This window comes from Numida meleagris, chromosome 4 (assembly GCF_002078875.1).
Source record: "Numida meleagris isolate 19003 breed g44 Domestic line chromosome 4, NumMel1.0, whole genome shotgun sequence".
NCBI lineage: Eukaryota > Metazoa > Chordata > Aves > Galliformes > Numididae > Numida > Numida meleagris.
Window position 1 is genome coordinate 78,722,639 of NC_034412.1, and position 21,843 is coordinate 78,744,481.

Genomic DNA, 21,843 nt, shown 5'->3' on the forward strand with positions numbered 1-21,843 from the left:
AGAGGGTGGTGACGCACTGGAACAGGTTGCCCAGGGAGGTTGTGGATGCCCCGTCCCTGGAGGCATTCAAGGCCAGACTGGACGTGGCTCTGGGCAGCCTGGTCTAGTGGTTGGCGACCCTGCACTTGGCAGGGGGGTTGAGACTCGATGATCTTTGAGGTCCTTTTCAACCCAAGCCATTCTATGATTCTATGATTCTATGATACATACCCCAGAGGACTTTGCGTTCAGAGGGAAAGATAAAACTCCCTGTAAGTCATGAGATGCTCTCTTTTTTCACTGCCTGGGAGTGCGTGTCCCTCACCATCCTGCCTTCAATTCTTAGAGTAAGCCTGTTGGTTTCGGACACTCTCTCTATCTTATTTGATTTATTAGCCTCAATTCCAATTATATTGTATTATATTGTGTTATCTTGCATTTCAATGTCATATTTAGTAAATTAACTTTCCTCCTCAGGTCATTGGTGCTGTTCTGTCTTTAGGCCCGTCTCCCATCTCCCTACCCTTTCCCTTTTCCCTTCCCCTTTCCCAGGGCGTGGGTCCATGGGTCCTCTGTCCCATTAGTCACAAAACTGGGCCGAAGCAGCCCGTAAACCATCAACACTCCCTCCCTCCCTTTTTCGGGCTGGTGGGTCTGTGGGCCTGCTGTCCCCCTGTCATGGACACAGATCTAGACATAACTCTGTGACAGTTACATATTATCTTCCAGAGCACCTTTACCACATTTTGAAGAACATTTAAAAACTCAATGTCTTTCATGAAAATAGCCATAGCCCTTAAGTCCCTAGCCTGTCAGCTTTCCAGAAAATTGAATTCATGTATTCCATAATCTTTTTTCTGTTGTTATTCCACTTCTGATTATGTACACTGATCAACTAAGTTACTGGAATCCTGATATTGTTGCTTAAAAAGAAAAATTATTGGAAATTTCAAAGTCAATATTTATTTGCTTATTAACTACCAGTAAATGAAAATAACAAGTAAAATACTTGTGACAGAATAAGTGGCTGTGAGGACAGAAAATGAACCATCGAATTCTTATTATTGTTAATATTCTGAAGTAGACTAATTTTTTAGTTCGAGGTTTACTTGGCAAGACAGAAAAAATAAATACATTATGTTTAATGAAACAAATAGGAGAATTAAATTCACAAAAACATATTTTCTGCTTGCATAAATTTTTCAAAGTAGTCATATAAAGATTACTGTAATCTATCTTAAAATACTCTGGACAACAACCCAATTGAAAATCTGAATAACATTTTTTCTTAAAATTTGGGGAAAAATATCAAAATGTAAAAAGGGCCATTAATATTATGAAATTTGAACTATCTGAAGCAGAAAATGTAAAGAAATATTAAATACCAAAAAAAGTCTTGAAACAATCTAGAAGCCATTGAACACAAATAACTTTTGTTATTATGTTTTGTGTTATATGTATAAAATACTTCTGAGCAGAGTTTAACCAGAACATTTGTGTAGAAATGTAGATACTGCCAGCTTTGTTTATAAAGATAGTTCACGAATTATTAAGAACTAGAGAATAACTTATTGAGATGAAAATCAACCTCACAACAACTTACAATAAAAAGGAGCTTTGCAACTCATTAAAAAATGGTCCTTCTAAAAGTTTTTAATTCTTTCCCTCAGAATATAAAAGAAAACTTAAACTGATAAGAACAGATCAACTTTACAGGCATGGCTGAACTCACCATGTTTACTAAAGCACATAAATGGTAGTCTGGTATAAATCTTTCTCTTCCATACTTCTTTTTCTACGCTGGAATTTACAAACTACATTTTCATTTGTAAAACTTATTTACTATTCCTTTGGCTTTGGGTGGGCTGTAGCCTGCTCATTTGTGCATCACTTGGCAAATGTAATTATAATGTGTCTATTATTTTGCAGATATGTGTATTTACATAAGTAATTTAAGCAAAATACATTTCTGATATTGTTTTCCATTTAAATCATGCGTGGTTCTAGGTGGAATACTCTTTTTTACTGTTTGTATTTTGCTCTTTGGAGAGCAGTTTATCCATTAATTTTCCAGTAATGTTTCCAGTATTATACCCTTTGGGCACAGTACATGCCAGGAAATGCATGGAAACAGACACTGCGTATTTATCAAAAACCCAGAAAAATATTTCCTCTTGATTAAAAAATGATAATCATATGTTTCTGTTTTGTTTAAATGATAATTGTTCTCTGTTTCTCTTTGAAAACAATGGCAAATATACTGTCATGATATTTTAACATTTCTATCTGCAATACAGCATATTTTTCTACCTGAAGAGTGAATTCCAGGGATAATCACTGATTTTCTGTAAGAGATACGTCTTGCCTTCAGGACAAGTTCATCTGTATTCTTCTAATATTTTAAGACTATTGTGCATGAACTGCATAATAGTTTTTTTGAAATTCAGTAGAAAAATACAGCTTCACAGATGACTCAGATAAACAAGGTAAATTGAAGAGACTACTTTCAAGCAGAAAAGTAATAAAAGCTGGTACCAAATTTCAGTAAGTAGTCACATGCTATTAGAAATAATAGATTAATTATGACTGATGATTTTTTTCAGGTAATCTAGTATTCAACCTTTATTTTCCATACAGGCATATTTCCATCTCAAGTGAAAGATGAGGAATACACTGACAACGGCTTCAGTGATAAGTGATGCATTTTGTGATCAGAAAACAGGAAAAAGAAAAAAAAAAAGTGAAAAAAAGAGAAAGAAAGGAAAAAGAAAGACTGTGTGCCTTGGGTGTCAGCAATCTTCCACAGCTGTATTTGGTATTGTTTAGACAAAATACAGACAGCCTTTTGCAGTAAGCTACCACACACTCATATTGACTCTTTAATGTGAAACAATTATGATGAAACATTGACTTTAATCAAGGTTTCATGCAATCAGTTCATTGTGCTCAGCTGACAATTGCATATTTGCTTTATGTTCGCAGACTTTAAAAAGTGCTGTGAAACTATGCAGTGAACCCTAATGGAGAAAGTGGGGGGGAAAAAGTTGTTTTTACCCAGAAGCCAGATACATTTTTCTTCTTAAAGGTCAATCAATGACAGCATGAACTTTTTTAATACTGAGAAGCAGCAATAAATTGCTTTCACCATACATGGTGGATCAGGTACACTGTTGGATGAGTTTTAATTTCAAAAATCATAATAAGTGACCTTCTTTATAAAACCACCATTGTTTATTTTGGCAGAAATATAGATTACATGACAATTTTCTTAAATTTCCACAATACTGATATTTCTTGTCAAACTGTCAATCAAAAAATAGTTATATTAAAATTCAGTATTCTTCACAAGTCTTCAGATACACGAGTTCAAATGTTGTCCACAGTGAGAGCGAGATCTATAGTGTCTAAGCTATTCCATGTATTGTAAATCAATTTTTAATCAAGATAGGTAAATATTTGAAGAGAAGAACCAAACTAACTTATGTTATTTGCACACTTGGCCAAATCCTAAAGTGATTACAAACCTATAGGTGTTTGACTGAGGAAAGGTCTAGTGAAAACTGACCAAGAAGTTAATAATATTATTCATATAGACTTTTTATCATTGTTCTGGAATATCTTGAAGTACAACAGCTGAAATTCCTTCACATATCAGCAGATGTGGTGACAGAGGTTAAGATAAGTTTAATCTTGATGTAAAGCGTAATGAAAATCCAGAAGAGAAGGAAAGAGAGACAAAGACTATACAAATACATTTCAGCTATTGAGACCACTGTAAATCTAATGTTATCTTAAAGACTTTGGGAGCATTTAAATTCACAGCAATCACTGTCCTAGGAGGTAGTGTCTTCACAACAGACAGACTATTTATTCATGCAAAGTAATGATTTTTTAATTATAGACTCTAATTACACTTTCAATTTACTTAGGTCTGTCCTTGAAATTAAATTTTAAATCTCTATTAATTACTCTATTAATTTCATCATCTTTGTTGTCGTTAAAGTAATGACAACAGTGATAACATATAGTTAACATATATGCCCATCCAGACATTTTGATACTTATGCTAGTTTAGCCTTGCTTCTGAAACACATTAGTTAATAAAAAGGCAACAATGGTATTCCAATATGGTATATTGGATGTATCCAATATGATATATTGGATACTAATGTGTAAAAGAGTTTTAAAGGTATCACAGTGAATTTCAAAAAACAGTATTGTCTGAGAAACTTGAACTACTAATTAAACAACAATAAAAACCTTTACTAAAGTGGCAAAATAATAATAATAATAGAACAAGCCACTTTCCCAGGGAGATATTCTAACTAATGATGGTGCCATTTACAATTAGAAGAATTAATATGGCAATTAAAAGTTCATAGTTTGTGCTCCATGTCTGTTCTACACAATGGCAGCCAGGAAATTGCCTTGTCAATTACAATTAAGATGTTAACACAATGATTTAAGGTCACAAATGATTTGCAGAGTGGACGAAGGTAGACATGTGGTTACAATGTTACTTAAATAATGTCTAGATAAAGGTTATTTAAATTTTTAACTGTTGGTTAATTGAGTTTGTGACCAACAAGTTGTCTTGATTAAGTTCTAGACTACATATGTTAGTGAAAAGAGATAAAGAAGGAATGTCACATTGCTCCCATCTTCCTACTTCAGCAAAAGAAACAGTCTGAAGTCCCAAAAGAGGCAGCCATACCAGAATATTGACTTACGTATCTCTTGTTATTACATTGTGTAAAGTAAAATAGGAGAAGAAGCATTCCTGTAACCTATTTATGTAAAATCCCTGTTTAGATTTCACAGAGCTTTCTTCTCTTCCTCTACCCTATTCACTTACACAAATTAACGGTAGCTGCTTGACTCTTGATAATGAAAGATTAGTTCATTCTTACTTTTGAAGCTTTGCATTTTTTTTTTTTGGTTTATTTAAGGAGAAATAATAAGAATAAAAATAACTCTTATTTTTAAATCATAGTATATTTGGTATATAAAAATACTTATCAGAAATACATACCCTGAACTGTGCCTGAAAACCTATGTTTCATTTAACAGAAGGTGGATAATAATAATCTACTAAGAGGTCTTCTAATGAGTCTATTTCTGTACTCATTTTGAGTTTTAACTGGGGAAAAAAAAAAACAAAAACAACACAAAACAGTGTTATTAAGCACTTTGTAGGAAAAAGCATAGTCAACACCTCGTCTATTTGACTATATAAGCTATATAAATTAAGACATTTTTCCTGCCAATTTTTCTCTGGAAATTTTCAAGGTCCTTGGGTATATCTTCATTTCAGGATGTTAGCTGAGGTGAATTACAGAGTTCATCTCACTGAGGCCAGCTCCTTCACTGACAAGAGCTGTTAGGAAAGGAGATGGAAGCAAAGGCTGGCTCCTCCTTTCTTTGGGAGCTGCATTTAAGATGTTATATTGCAGCTATGTAGCCTCTGCCTATTCTCCTCCATCCCTGATCTTGACCTCACTGGTCAAACTGGAAGTCTGACTTCCTGGCTTGCCCTTGGACCTGCAACATCACTGTGAACTTGATGAGTCATCACTGGTATGTGTCTGCCCCAATTTCTGTTTTTGGGACATGGTCTTTATTCTCTGCATCTCACCTCCTTGTTACTGTAGCCACTGCCATCCCCTGCTCTGCTACTGTGCTCAGCTTCCAGTTTACCTTCTGTGAAGCAGCTTGCCTGGGCAATTTTATTTCATGCTCTCAGTCTTTTGAATAGATGTGTCCATTAATTACTCAACGTTACGTTATCAGGAGTATTCTGAGGCTCTGAGAATCAGTATTTTGTACACTCTGGTGGGAGGTTCATAATGTGAATATTTTTCATTTCTTAGTGCGGAGGTAAGTGAGCTTCCCTCTGTATATGCTGATGACAATTTCATGCTGTACTTGGTTATGCTCTCTTCTCTGTAATCTCTCCAGATCTTTCTGTCCTTCACATTTCTCTGCTCATACAGTTCCAACTTCTGATTTATAGCTTCTTTTTTTTTTTTTTTTCTTGTGAGTATCTGTAGGGAATGAATATTGCAGTGTAAGCTTCTGAAAAAACATAATTATTTCTTCAGTTTACATCAGATGAAGAGAAGCTGTTTCAACCACAAAATTTAGCAAGGTAACATACATCCGGGAGTAATACCTCAGTAAAAAATAAAGTGAACTTCTCTCTGTAAATTAATTTACTCTGCTAGTTGCATGTAGATTTAGAAGCTTAATTTATCTTACCATAAAGATAAAAATTTGGAGGCGGTTTTCATGCTTTTGGAACTGGAATGTGGCTAAACTTTGTTATTTCTTTCCTGCTGTTCTGCAAAGTTCAGTACCTAGCTCCTTTGCCTCAGATTTCAGCTGATAAAGAATGAGATGTTGATGTGATTTTTGTAAAAGTCAAACAACTCAGGTATCAGAATACTTAACAGTTAGACCCAAGACTGAGACATCCAAGAATTTCCTAAACCAGAACACGCAAGCAGATGCTAATCTCCATTTTAAACCCAGAACTCAGAGTGCTTATGTGGAGAAAAGGACCTTATACTATGAACTAATTGCCATGTGCATGAAACAACTCTAGAGCACAATTCACACATAGGTTTTATGGCTTTTCTTCAGATTTTGAAAAATTTTAAAGATTTTTCTTGATGAATTGCAACTGGAGAAATCAATTTCCCTTCCATCCTGTAAGATTGTTAACACACATAAAATGTCTTTTTTTTTCTTCTTTAAGAGGTACACAAATCAATTGATGGTAAAGCATAATTCAACTTCAGACTATTCTTGCTATTTTACTCTCAGAAATTTAAAGAGAAACCTTTTGTATGAAATAAATCAAAACCAAGTTTTCCTGTGTTACTATACCATGAGTGCTATGTAAAAATTTATTTACTTTCACAATGCAACATACAGAAAGCACATTTTTGGCAGAAATTAAATTTGCAAGATATCGTCAGAGAGAAAAATAGGAGATAATGCTATATGTTATTGAAATTTTCTGGAGAAAGAAATACAATCTTTTTTTAAAAAAATCCTATTTTTTCCCATTATTTACTCATAATCAGCACAGATAATTGATAACAAAGTTACACTAATACAAAAGAGAAGAGGAACACAAATTTTGTATTTAGAATTTTGTTCTATTTATATAGCTGAGGTTTAGGTTTAAGTGAAGAAATATCCAGCATTATTCAAATAAGATAATGAAGGTGATCAGTTTTGTTTGAACAGTGGCTGTTTTTGTTGTATTATAAGTATGTTGCTCCAGAATTAATGCCTTATTTATTTCTGTGGAAACTACAAAAGATACAAAGAGCACAATAACACTATTTCATAGAGCAAATTCTACACTACAAAACTGTTGTTTTTTTTTTTTTTTTAACACAGCCACAAGCATTAGCTGTGTGTTTTCACTAGCAATGAAATATGGCATATTATATGAATAATATATATAATAATATATATATGAAATATGGTCACATGGCAACAAAATATAAAGGAATATTGACACAAAGGTTCTATCCTCTACTGCCATATAATCAACATTCATTTCTGACATCATTGCACAACATAATAAAATAGAGGACATTACTTATGGAGCAGCATTCATATTTTTCTTGATCCAATTCTTCATTATTTTGTTCAGAGTGCAGTTAATCCTGAATTCTACCAATGTATCCTAGCAAAAATTTACAAAGAACAGCAAAGTTACAAGAAGTGGGGCCATGCTATATATACTAAAATTAAAATGAAAAGTGGATGTTTTCAGCTCCTACTTCCAGTCTTTTTGTGGATCAGTTAATCATCTTTCTTCTACAGATGGGTACATCAGATAACTCTATCCCTTTCAAAGTGAAAAGAACAGTTCAGTAACTTCCTATCTCCAATCTTAACAGGCCAAAAAAAAAAAAAAAATTAAGGTCATTTTTTCAAAGGTTGTTTTAGCTAGTCTGAAATCATATTTTCATGGTATTCCCATAATCAAACCCATCTGAAAAGAGTTTTCAGATTATTAAAGATAGTAAAACAGTTGAGTTGCTCACATAAATACTGTTAGCTTACTTTTGTTTTCTTGTTTTAGAAGCAAAAGATGTAAATTAATCTAAACTAAAGGAACAGGAACATGTTACATTAGTCATTGTCTCCATCGTTATTCCCCCTCCTTCACCCCCTAACACACACAAGAAAAAACCCACAACCACCCAAATAAGGACAAGTTAGTATTTCCAGACTGAAGTTCTTGTTCTAGAAACATCCCACTTTTATTTCTTGATTTCACCAACACCTATTTCTTAATGTGTAACAATGGCTATTCATGAAATTATGGAAAATCTTTGGCAGAGGAAATCTAAGGAAGTACACACCATGCACATATACTGTAGAGTAGACAGTGTTTAGATAAACATGACTTCAAAGGGGAAGAAACTCTTCACATACATAGATTTCATCCATAAATAATAAGACTTTCACTATAATTAGTTTTGATTTCCACATTTCTCCAGGTTTGCCAAATAGGTAAATAAGGAATTTTAATTTAAAAGAGGAAACACTTAATTTAAAAAAATATATATATTTAATAGTTGACCTAAGGTAGCAGAAGCTATGTTTTCTGTGACTTCAATTTCAGGAAAAGGAAGCCCAGGAATCTGACGAAAAGGCAGTTTTCAGATTATATTATCAACATGATAAACAAGACCGTAGTATTTTCTTCAAAGTATAGCTTGCCTTGCAGTCTGTACAGAGCCAAAACAAGTTTATTCAATTTCTTTTTTCAGATTCTTGCATTCAGCTTACAAAACTACTTCCTTATATATGTCATCCTCAAACCACATACTGACTGAAGATACTCATAATCATCTTCAAAAATTGAACCTAAAATATAGCCCTATACCATACCATGCATCATTGTGGCTAAAGTACTTCTGAAACAGAAATCAAGTTGTTGATAGATTGTGTAGCACACAGATGTTGTACAGAACTTGCCAGAAGCTAAGCCCTAGCTCATACCACAGAACACTCAGAACACTGGAATTTTTTTTTTTTTTTAGTGTCCTGTCCCTGCATTGTGCACTACTGTTAATTTGTCACAGTCTTGTATTCATAGCTGATAGTAATAGGGCAAGTAGTTAAAAAAATCACTGTTGTATATTGTTAGAAAGCTGTTGTATTTAACACTATACAGCTGAATTAAACATGTGACTGTCTAAATGCATTGCATCCATAATGTTAGATTTACTTGAATAAATATTGCTATAAAAACCAGAAATCTTCTCATTATACTTAAATAATCTATATTTGTATAATAAATGATTTTTTTTAGTATTCCTAATTATTTTCTGAAGTACAAAGATGCATTGTAAAAATTTGTTATTTTTAGATATGAAACTCAGTAATATGTATGTAAAATGATAGTGACAAGTGGATTCCATGTACTATCAGATATGCTTTCATCCAAAGTGTGAAGTAGTTTTTTATCTTTATTTTGTCATCCCTTGCAGAGAGATTTAATAACTAACTTTTGGGATAATATGCAGTACAGCACTTAAATATAGTTACCAGTACATCGTGTTGTCAAAAAGAAAGAAACAAAATCTTCCTCCCACACAAATATCCATTCATAGGGTGCAAGACAGAATTTAGGTATATGCACTCCCTTTAGCAAAGGAAGATAAACATTTTTCACCAGAACTAGCCCATAAGGATTAGCACATACTTTATTGTGGGTTGTAAATGTGTAAATGTCATTAACTATTCAGTGAATTTTCTGGGCAATTATATGTTTATAATCCTTTAAAAACAACATATTTTGACCAAGCACAGTATATTTTCTTACTTGGGTTTATTCCTGCAAGTCTTTCTTAGTTCACTGTTCAGAGAATATATAAAACAAAATCAGGCCTGAAATTACCTAAAAATTATCCTCTATCTGTCTTAAAAATCTACTTTCCATGAGAGATTGCCTGCTAGCAAAACTGATTCCTATCATCCATCTATCATTGGCTTCAATCTTCCAATGGAATAGGTTAATTCATCACTGTTATTTTGAAGACATTCAGCTCTATCTATCTTTACTCTACTGATTCTATTGGGGCCAATATACTTCCTGAGGAGTATTCAGATTCACAAAATGTCTCAGAACTAATATATCCTGGATGGAGCTTCTATCGATTGATTCTATTAGTTCTAGCACTATTGCTCCTTGTGTGATATACAGCCACCTCTTAGGTGCTATTAAACACTTAGCTTCAGACACTGATCAGTGCCATGGTAAATCTGTATCCAAAGTTCACCAAAATCAAATAAACACAATATTTTGGGAAAGAACGTCGCCTTGATTTTGTCTGTATTTCATACCTAAGTAAAGTTTAACCTTGTTTGAATCTAAACAAAACATATAAATTCAAAGTTTAAATGTGTAAGTTTTCTCAAAACACATTTGATTCTGAATATAGTGCCGTACTGTTGTAATAGAAGGTTATATAAATTCTACTTTCACTCCTTCTTCCAAAACTGTGGTCCTCAATGAAAATATCTGTCCCTAGAGAATTTGATAAAGGAAGTTTTAACCAAATACCATCTATACATTTTACAGAGAAACTTTATTGATGTGGCACACAAACCTAATTGATTGGTGGGGGAAAAAACAAAACAACAAAAGAAACAAGAATCATGCAGAGTGGATTGAGGACAATAAAATCAATTTTTATATATATGACTAATAAGTGTATAAAACATACACAAGTGTAAATAATTTTGTGTGGATATGCATAAAAAAATTCTGTCTGAAAGAGTAATTCTATGTGGTGTTTTATTCTACTGCCAAAAAGGAACAACTCTGAAAAATAGTTTTGCAGATAGAGTGCAGAAAAGTCCTTGTGCCTTCATTTAGATATGAAAGAAAAATGAGCAAATTCTTTCTACATACATTTGTATTGAAATCTTACTATACCTTCCATAAAAAGAACAAGCAAACACAAAATCCATGAACTTCTGTTCTTAGAGTACTGTCTAACTTGGACCCAAGAAGCCATGTACAAAATCAAGACATTCCTAATTCACTCCTCCTACTCCTTAAGTAAAATGCCATCACTATATATTGTATATATTATTTAGCATACGTAATACACACTAGAGTCTTTTTATAATACTAACATCTTTACCTCCCAACATACCAATTTTAAACTCCATCATGATAATTTCTCATTGAAAATACAGCTAAATGATGCCTTGTTTGGAAACATGCTAGGTAATTCAAATAATTATCTAGACCTTAAATTCGTATTCCAGTAGTTAATGGCAGCTCTTCCCAAAATAATTCAAGGAGAATTAGCATGTTAATGTACCCTAGAATGGAATTTGGCATTCAAAAATAGAATAACCTGCTAGACACATGATGTGGAGTTAGTCCGTGTGCATACTGTAAAGTTAACACAGTAAATCCACAAGTGATATACCTGCAATATTGGCCTGTAGCCACTGGCTTGCTATTATCCAATACTTCCCTTATTTTTACTAGTAATAGCTTAATTCCACCTACTATTATTCTCTGTAGAAAACAATAATGATAACAACAAAACCAACCTTTTTCTTCATTTACAAAAATTAAACAAAAAGAAGAATACAGTGACAGTAAAATAGAATATTTTTACAACAAAATATTCATTGTAATCACTATCTTATTAAAAACACTTTGAAGTCATTTATTTATTTCACAGGTGCATAATTCCTACTTTTGCTAAAGTCAAAGAAAGAATTGAGACAATGTTGCATAGACTATATAATGAATAAGTAGAATAGGATTTAGTCTGAAGAACTGGCACATTTTACACTTACTGTTAAATTTGTTATTTAGACTTGAAACCAAGAAAAGATGAGGAAGATGATGCAACTGAGTCAGACAGTGAATGTGCTAAAAAAGCTGGCAAATGCTTGTATGAGTTAAAGGGTACAGAAAGCAACAACTCTATTGAAATATGTAGTGTATGTCATCAAAATAGCATAGTCTTGGACCATCAGTTTAGTTTGAGGTAGAAAAAAAAACAATTAAAGAACCATATTATATGTGAAGCTGGATTCATTGTTTCTATTTAGTAAGTAATTTTACTTAATAATTTATATTTTTAAGTTTTATGTATATATTTATATATACACGTTTACAGTGATTACTAAGTATTTCTGTCGGAAAGATACTTTGACATAACCTCTTCTTTTACATCTTTAAGCAGAATATGCACTTATGGAAAGAATGTGAGTAGAAAACTGATGTCTTCTATTTATCCTAGTTTAGTCACCAGGCAGGTAGTTGTGACTAGTACTCCCAGCTTGACCTCAGCATTGTGCAAAGTAGAATCTTTGGGCAAGAAAGAAAGAAAGAAATTTGAAACAGATTAATATGTTTGCATATTTGCTGGCAAAGATCTGATTCTAAATTGGATATGCGTAAAGCAAAAGAAATTCAATACTGTTAAAATGTGTTTATTGGGATCAGGCAATATAGCATCATCATCCATCTCTTACGGAATTATTCTGATAACTTCCAGTCTTCTAGAAATTCCCAGGTTTATTTTACAGGTAATAATATCAGCATGTTTTATTGTTAACAAAAGAATTAGGACAAAACTAGGAAAGACTGAAGACTGAAATTATAAATTATATATAAATATATAAAATATATAAAATTAAAATATCATATATCATTACAATATATAAATTATATGATTTAGACAATTCATTAAAATGGACATAGTAAGTTGAAACTCTTATGGAGTTACAAACAAACAGAAATATTAATAGCATCAACAACACAGCTTTAAAGCATTTTTATTTCAGATAAATATTTACTATGAGCATTACCTGCTGCCTGCAATGTATCTGCCAAATAATGTGATTTGTGTTTCTGAAAGCTTTTTTTTTAATATTATGACCTGGTTTTATATCTACTTCAATTGCCCTTTCAGTAGTAATTATTCAGTAGGTTTAATTTTTGAAAGAATTTGCTATTTTTAAGCAGCTTTGCTTCAGTAACTGTTTCATTATAAATACAACTTCAGACAAGGTCATTCATCAGAAATATAGTTGAGTACATAATGTTCATTTTAAAAATTACCTACAAGGTTGTCTTTCTACCCTGTAAAGTAACATTAAGATCAAAATTCTAATGCCAGCACTTCCTCATCTAAAAAATAAGTAAAATTTAATACGTAACTGTAGCTCATACTACATTTTTTTGCTAAGCATAAAATAAATTAACTATTGTCAGCTGTGCGTAGTATGCACTTTCAACTTCAAACCTCTTACATTCCTTAACTAACCGCTGAAACCTATTAATGAAGCCCACAGTATGTAAGGTTGCACATGTACAAGTTATTACAGAGCTACACTCTAATTCTGTAAAATTATTTAAAGACTCTCAAGCTTTCAAAAGCAGAATACAACAAAACAGCTTTCTAAATTTTCTCTATTGCATTAATTGATATAATATTTAAAATGTTAATTTATCTCTTGAATTATTCCATGTTATAAAACTTTGCTACTGAATTAAAAAGATGGACTGATATTTTCATATATACAAGGAGACTGATAAAAAGTGTAATTACCAGGAATCCTATTACACTCTACATTGTTAAGGAGTTTTTTTTTTTTTTTTTTAAAAAAAAAAAGCTGTATTATTGTTTCTAAGAATTAATCAAATGTTGCAATTTTAACTATATTGTTTTTATTCATTTTGCATAGTAATATAATCTGTTTCATTAATTAGTTCTATAAGATTCACTGTCTCATTGTTATATTTTTCATTCTACTATTACTGTCACATAATGCAAGGGAATCTCATTTAAAGTTATATCATCATTAAAGATGATCATTCTTTTAACCAGAAACAACATTCTTACATTTAAAATAGAACAGTAGTAATGTAGGAAAATGTACCGACTGCAGGATGTGGATGGTGGATTAGACAGAGTTCTCATGTCTTTCTCTCCTGATAATTTGTTCAGAGGAAAAAAAAGAAACAGCGAAAATGTATTGTAACTAATGGCAAAATTAATAAGTGAGTAGACCATGAAGATCTGCTTCTTTTAAATTGATAAAGAAATTCTTCTGAAAAAAGTTGCTTTACAAATAAGTGAAAAAATATCTATTACAAAAATGCAAGAGCTGGTCCAAAAGTAATGTCTTCTATCTTATTATGTTGGTCTGTGTTGTCAGAGGCAGATGACTTTCCTGTCAGTATTTCTATTCCTTTATATTTTGTTGCCATATGACAGATGGCAGGAGAGGGGCAGTCTGACAACATGGACTCTGACATAGAAGTATGTATGGAGCAAATGTGGAATGGAATTTCCTCCATGTGGAAAAAAATAGCACTCATTGACATTCATCAACACTTGTTGAATGTTTATGGGGACCAAGCATTAGATGTGAGCACAGTGAGGAGGTGGATGGTGCGTTTCAGCAGTGGCGGTAGCAAAAGTGGTCACTTCCAGTGGTGCAGATTTTCATGAGCACAACATGCAGGCCCTTGTTCATTGCTAGTGAAAACACACAGCTAATGCTTGTGGCTGCTTTAAAAAACAGTGTATTGTAGTGTAGAATTTGCTCTATGAAATTGTGCTCTTTGTATCTTTTGTAGTTTCCACAGAAATAAATAGAAGGCACTACTTTCAGAACAAGCTATATACTTATCTTTATAATGGTCAGTGATCTGTTTTTCAGCTGTGTAGGGGCTAGTAGAAACAGACAGATAATATGTTCATTGCCTGGAGGTCGAGCAATTCTCTCATGCCATTCAACTATGACCTTTTTGGCTGAAGGATAATAGAAGATCTCCAGAACTTTTCAGATAAAAAATGGCTGGAAAATCTTCAGGACTTATAATGTGTTACTGTTTTTCTGTTTTTTCTTCTTCCACATGGATTAAACTACAAGTGGCATTATGTTACTGACCCTAAAGTTGTTTTCTTAGCAAAAAAAAAAAAAAAAAAAAAAAAAAAAATGGGGGGGGGGAATGAATTTATAAAAGGATTGTGATGTAATTAAGATAAGGCATTTCCAAGCTCACTTTTCCCCAGTAGCAACTGACTATTGTTGATGTTTGCACATTCTGCAGGGAATAAGGACAGCATCACACATTAAAGAATCAACACTTAAGAAGCCATGCCTTTTAAGAAGCTATGCCATCAAAAGCCATGTCTTTTAGTTCGCTGTATTTGAAATAAGGAATGTAAAAGACAAACTCTTAGATCAATCACTTTAATAGCATCAAGTAATGTGTAAAGGAAGATTTTTAAAGAAATCACAGTTCAGCTGAAAATGGATTCTTAACTCCTGTTGTTTGAAGATGTACTTTTACTTCTATGCTTTAGTTCTCTAGGTGGATTTGACAACTGTTTTGTAAATTTCAGCCTCTCATTTGCTTATTTTTTTTTCTCCATATTTATATGGACTATTTCACAAATGGAGTAAAATCATGATGGAGAAATACATTGTGACTCAGGATCAGAGGGAATTGTTTTGGACCATGTAGTAATTTTTAATAAGAAAATACCTAAATCAAAGTATTTCTAAGTATTCTTAAATCTAAACCACTTTGTTTTGATATCATAGGATTCTCCATGTATAAATTTATTATGAGTGAGCATCATTCAGTTAAAGTATAAAACCACAAGCTGATATGTGCATTGTCGCAGCACGCACGCTGGAGAGCAATACCAATATGGTTAGGCAAGTGATTCGTTTATTGATAGAACAATCAGACTTTTATGCATTTGTGAAAGGCGTGCTGCAACATGGCGTTACTTGATTGGTTGGCTTAAGCAAGTCTCTGTATGCTTTTGCTGTTTCAAAGTTTCTGCTTTTCCCAGCGCTTTGCTTCTTGCTGTTCTTGCAAGTTACTTGTTCCAAGGCATCAAGGACAACTCAAGAGTCCAGCACATCCAAGTAAACATGCCCATTGTCATGTAGATAGTTTCCCACAGTGCATGAGGATAAACAGATTTTACATTGCTTTATTTCGCATACATATTACTTAAAAAACATAAATATTATACTAGCAACCTAAGAATGATTTATATATTCAGGGTAGGCATTATGACCAAGTTTGCCTAAAGGTATATAAAATCTGAAAGTACAGGTGAGTAGAGTGAGCTACACACATATGGTTATATATCCCATGTTTCCTTTACAGATTCATCCTGTGAAAAGAATCATAATTTGTTGATCAGAATAACTGATGTAGCACTGAAAGTCTTATAGATGACAGAAGTTAAATCAAAAAGGAAATTAGTATGGACAAGAAGGCAGGAATTATTATTGTCTAAATAATCCTGTCACTTGAAGAGTTAAATGTATGGCAGCATTTTTTAGATCAGTGTGAAAACAAAATCTATCCCAAAATCTAGCTCAAAATACCAAATATATAAGGCTAGCAGATCTATGAACAAATGGGACCTAAAGGGAGCCTATAAACAGGAGACCAACTTTTTACATGAGTAGATAGTGGTAGGTCAAAAACGAATGGTTCTAAACTGAAAGAAAGGAGATTTAAAGTAGTTGTTAGGTGGAGATATTTTACTCTGAGGGACAAAAATACCACACAAATGACGTAATAATCAGCAGATAGTAAGACAAAATAATAATAATAAAAAGACTAACATGGAAGAAATGTGCATTTAAGGTGAGTCACCTTGAAACCCCTAGACTCTTAAATGCTTCAATTTTGTATGGTTGAGGGGAAAGAGTAACATTAAATTAACATTGATTTTGCCAATTCATTATTTTATAAAAATAATAATTTCCAGTACTAACTGCCTTTGGAACCTAATAATCAGACTTTGTTAACTATTATACAGAGCTTATTCTTTGAAAGCAGTTAAGATTTTTCAATAATGACCTCTATTAGCACCCACATAGACAGGAAGAATAAACACGCACTCATATCCTAGCCAACACCTTTTTAAAAGGGATTGAATAGAGTGTTTTAAATTCAAAGGGTAAGTTACCACAGATGTACGAAAGAGAATTAACCTGTCCAAGAAATGAAGAATGAAAACAATGTGCTGGAATATTTTAATATGATAGAACATTGAAACTGTTCTTGATATCCTGTTCACAGTATTTTCATGTCACTTGTGTGAATTACCAGAAATTTATGCATCAGTTTGGAACCTTATCCTCACTTTATCTCTTTTTCAACAGGTTCTTTCAGTACTGCCTTCTATGTATAAGCTACATGAATAGTCAGAGATTCTGCAGTCTAATTACCACCTATGATCTTGGGGATCCTTTCAACAATTCAAATGTTATCACTTCTAGAAAGCTGTAGTGCTTGAATATGAAAGATTCCCACATCATTGTCATGGTCACAAAGTTAAGGTCTAGGCTGAAGGCTCTGGAGAATGATTGTGGAATAATCTTTGACAGGCAAAACCCTCATACGCATGTTTAGTATAACTTAGTATTATTTTGGCCCAAAATGGGATAGCAGATAAAATCTTAAAAACTTCTGGTCAGATCAGAAGACTGATTTCCTTGTATCTGTAGTCAAGAATGTACTTCAAACTCAAGGAAAAATTTATGGTGAATCCTAACAAAGACTAACTTGACAAAAAGTTTGGGTTTATTTGCTTATTTTTTGTCAGTAAGAATAAATTTTCCAGATTCAGTTTATTGATTATACTTTTTGCACAGCCTTTGCATCTTTTCACATACCACAATTTGCTGGAACCAATACTGCATGAGATAATTCATTAGGGATAGATGATGCAAATTCACTAGCTCTGCATATCCCTAGTGAAGATGTTGCACTATTAGATGTATACAATACTTCTATTCTTCTTTCTCAGCAGTTATCCTTACTGTTGCAGTCAGTGTTTCATCTCAGCATGAAATAACATTAGATAACACTGCATTCTGTGGAAGTGGGAAAAACAAGGGCTCCACAAATGAGAATGAATTAGAAATGCTCTTGCAGTAGAGGCCCTGGAGTTACAAACAAGAATCTGATGAATGCATTTAGTAAGGGACTTTACGCAAAGTCTCTCTTCTGCTGAAAATTTTTATTCTTCAGAATATTCTGCTTCTGAAAAGCATTTTTTTGACAAATTTCTATATAGTATCAGGGCTTTCCTAATCAGCCTTTTTTTTTTTTTTTTTTGAAATGCACATGGCCAGAGGATGTCATTACTATTGATATTCTGAAAATGAGCATAATTGTCTGTGCAATCTAAATTTCTTTTGCAGAAATGCATACAATGAAAAGGTAAATAATGTGATTAAGTCTCAAAGAAAAACAGACCTGAGGCGTTATATTAATACAAAATTGTAAGCTGTTTCTTCAGCACATTTACATTTCAGGATACACAGTAGTTGAAATCCTTATCCTAATGAATTCTGGTCCTGACTTCCATAGAGTCAAGATTCTGTTAACTAACTTCTTTGCTAATGTAGTTTGTGGAATATATGCCTACAGAAGACAGTCTTCTATTCAGCAACATTTCATCCTTATCTTTGCTTTCTGATGTTGACTGAATTGAAATAAAGCAGGGAACTAGGCCTTTTGCTTTTGCAATGAATCTATGTGATGAAGCAGATAGTTACAATCAGATTCATAACTACATTTCAGCTGGCAAATCTTTCCCATTAGGACTCATGAGGATGATTTCAGAGACTGTTGAAGCCCTAAACTGCTACTGAATGACCTGAATATTCTTTATTTTTCTCCCAGAACAAATAATAACATGATTGTTTTGTACAAAGTGGGAAAGGTCCCACAGTTTCATTGGCATTTCAAAAAGAGATACATCTGATTAAATGAAAAAGGCTGTGTGTTGGATTTGACTTTGCAATGCAATTTCAGAATATCTGAAATATATACACTGTCACATACTTTTACAATCATCATGGTAATACAAGTTTCAGATTACATTTAATCCTTTTATAATTGGAACCTTTGAACATTTAATAAACTCTTATAATGCTAAGAATAGTATTCTGTTATGTAAATTAAATGATTAAAATATCAAAAATGAAAACAGTAAAATTATTAATATGACGCAGAAGAAACTGCATGAAATCATTAGTCTCAATACATACACTACTCAAAACTCAGCTAATCTGTTTGAAGAATTTGATTAATTCCTCGTATATATGAGTTTTTGCTGCTTAAATATTTTTGTGTAGTTCATAAGAGTTTGATGTTGTTCCTAGGGTGTAGTTCATTGTCCTAAAGTATGCTTTTAGCTGTCAATATGAAAGTTGCTACAAAACTTTGAAGAGTGCAATACAATAATCACCTTTATGAGTAAAGCACCTATAAAGGTAAGATGAATCATTGAGCTTAAGCCACATGTTCCAATAAGCTTTCTTTTCTCTTTTCTTTTTTTAGAATAGAAGCTTCTAAGAATCCTAGTGCCTCTGATTCAACAACGTTAAGCTTAAGCTAGGTACATTCAGAAAGCAATTAAAGATGCCATGGGTAGAGGGCTTTGTGAGGCATTTTCTGCTTACTCCTTCATGCAAAAGGTGTCTCTCAGTCCTGTTTCCACTAAATATTTGACTTCCAACCCTGTTTTATTATTTAAAAAATCAAAAACTTTAAAGCTGTATAGCTTTGAGATACTTAAATAAGAGGTTCTCCTGAGTCCTGAAAAAAAGCCTATCTGAAGTTATTGTAGATCAAGATTAGCTTGGTGGAATGGCACTAGGTTTTAAACAATGTATTTTCTGTAATTTTGTTATGACTTTTTTTTCACATACGCAGAACACAACCTGTAAAGTGCCAGTATCTAGAATACTACTTTGCTCAGTTTATCTGAAGTTGATATCTTTTTCTATTTAACTTACAGCCATTCTTATATTACTGGATTTTTCTACATGTTGTATCATTGGCACAAACAGAGAGAAAAAGTCTCTGAATTCTTTTTATTTCTTGTTTCCAGAAAGATCCTAAGCATCTTTAGGATTGGAACGACTACATCTTTCTCGCTTTGTTCTGTCATTGCAGCTGTAGACTTGGGAAGTTCTTTATTTTTTAGTTCTGCTGTAGACTTGGGAAGTGCCTACTGGAAGCTTTCTAAAGGTAAGTGGTTATTCTTCTTTGGTTCCTGTATCCGTGGCTGCTGCATTTGGCCTTGTTCTCGTTTGTTGCAGCCTAGGATTGTGCCGTTCTGCTGTTATTGCTATACTTTCCATTGTATTATAGCATTACTTTAGCGGTGAGTTCTGTTGATTTGTGATTGCAGTGGAATTGCTAGGTCACAACCTGAAGCAGTGCGTGGGCACCTGGGTGCCTAGAGTGGGTGGGGGGAGCCTAAATCTGCCCTTCCTTTCTCCTCCCCGCTTCAGTTTCCTGCTTTTCTCACTGCCGTGGCAGGATTCAAAGCAGAAATGGCCCTACTCCTTAGCTCACCCTTTCCTCTGGGCAGTTGCTGGGAGGGGTGAGTTGATTTCTTTTTCCCTTGATATCTTGTTTTCTAGCACCTGGATCTTAAAGGCTCAGTTGTCGCCTTTGTTTGCTTTACAGTAATAAACAAAAATATTTACTGAACAAAGTGTCTGGGTTCTTGAATATCACAGAATCCTGTATCCCTGGTATTTTATGATTACTAAGTACCTTCAGGCCAGGTAGCTTCCTTCCCCTTTTGGATTGTGACAGCTGCCTAGTAAGCTGAAAAATAAGCAGCCTCAGCTGGATTGACTGGAGTGGAATTTAAAAGTCTACAAGTCATTTCACATAGAGTCTGGATTTACTCCATAGTTATGCAGTAGTAATTGTGTTATTTATTATTATGGTTCTTGTATATTAATATCTTAATTGCAATTATATGGTACCATCAAGTAAACTATATAAATTTATAACTCAACTGACCAGCATAAGTGAAGGTTGCTCACATTCTTAAAACTATGCATGCCTACTAATGCACATGCTGATTTCTTTATTTGGGATACACATCTGATAGTGTAAGAAAGTATAAATTTTAGCAAGTAAGATCATTCTGGAATGAAGAAGAGCATAAGATCAATATTGTAGTAGGGCTAGAAGGATATAGGCTACTGGAAGAAGACTACTTAATGTAGAGTACAAAAATAAATTGACAAAAAAAAAGTAAATTAGTAAAAATCAATTTCTTACGCTCTGACTTTCGAGTCTTAAAGGAATTGGATTCTGAAAGCACCACAAATTAAAAGCAAAGGAAGAAGCTCTTTGATCAAATGCAGACTAAAGTTTATAAAAATCACTTATTGGTAGTTATTTGCAATTTGTTAGGAATAATTTGCATCAGTTTATTGATGAAACAAGCTTTGGAGGACGAGGGAATTAAACTTCTGTCTAATACATATTATCTGAAATATCTACTGAAATGGCTTCAAAGATGTTAAACTAGCTCAAGCACTTGAGGAAGCTATTTCTTTAATAACAAACTAGCCTCTTTTATACCTGAGATACAGGACCATTTACCAACTGATAGACTGAGAATATACTATGACATTATATTTTGCCTCTAAAAATGAAATCTGGAAATGACTCTCTCATTTAATTGCCTTATTTTATAAAGTGATTTAACAAAGCAAGTTTTAGTGGAATAACATAGCAATGCAGATGCTTTCCTCCTTGAAAGCCAGTGTTCAAGCATTCTGTCAGCCCAAGAAGGCTGTGTTGTGTCGGTTTTATCCTAATTTTTGGTGGACAATTGTCCTGTTGTATAATGAATGACAATCTGACATGATTAGCAGGCTTTGCTCTTGAAACACTCAGGACCAGAAGAACAGAGGCACTAGAAGCCAAGTCTGCAGAGCACAGAGTAGGAAGCATGGAGAAGCTTGCTGCACAGCGCATATAAGTCA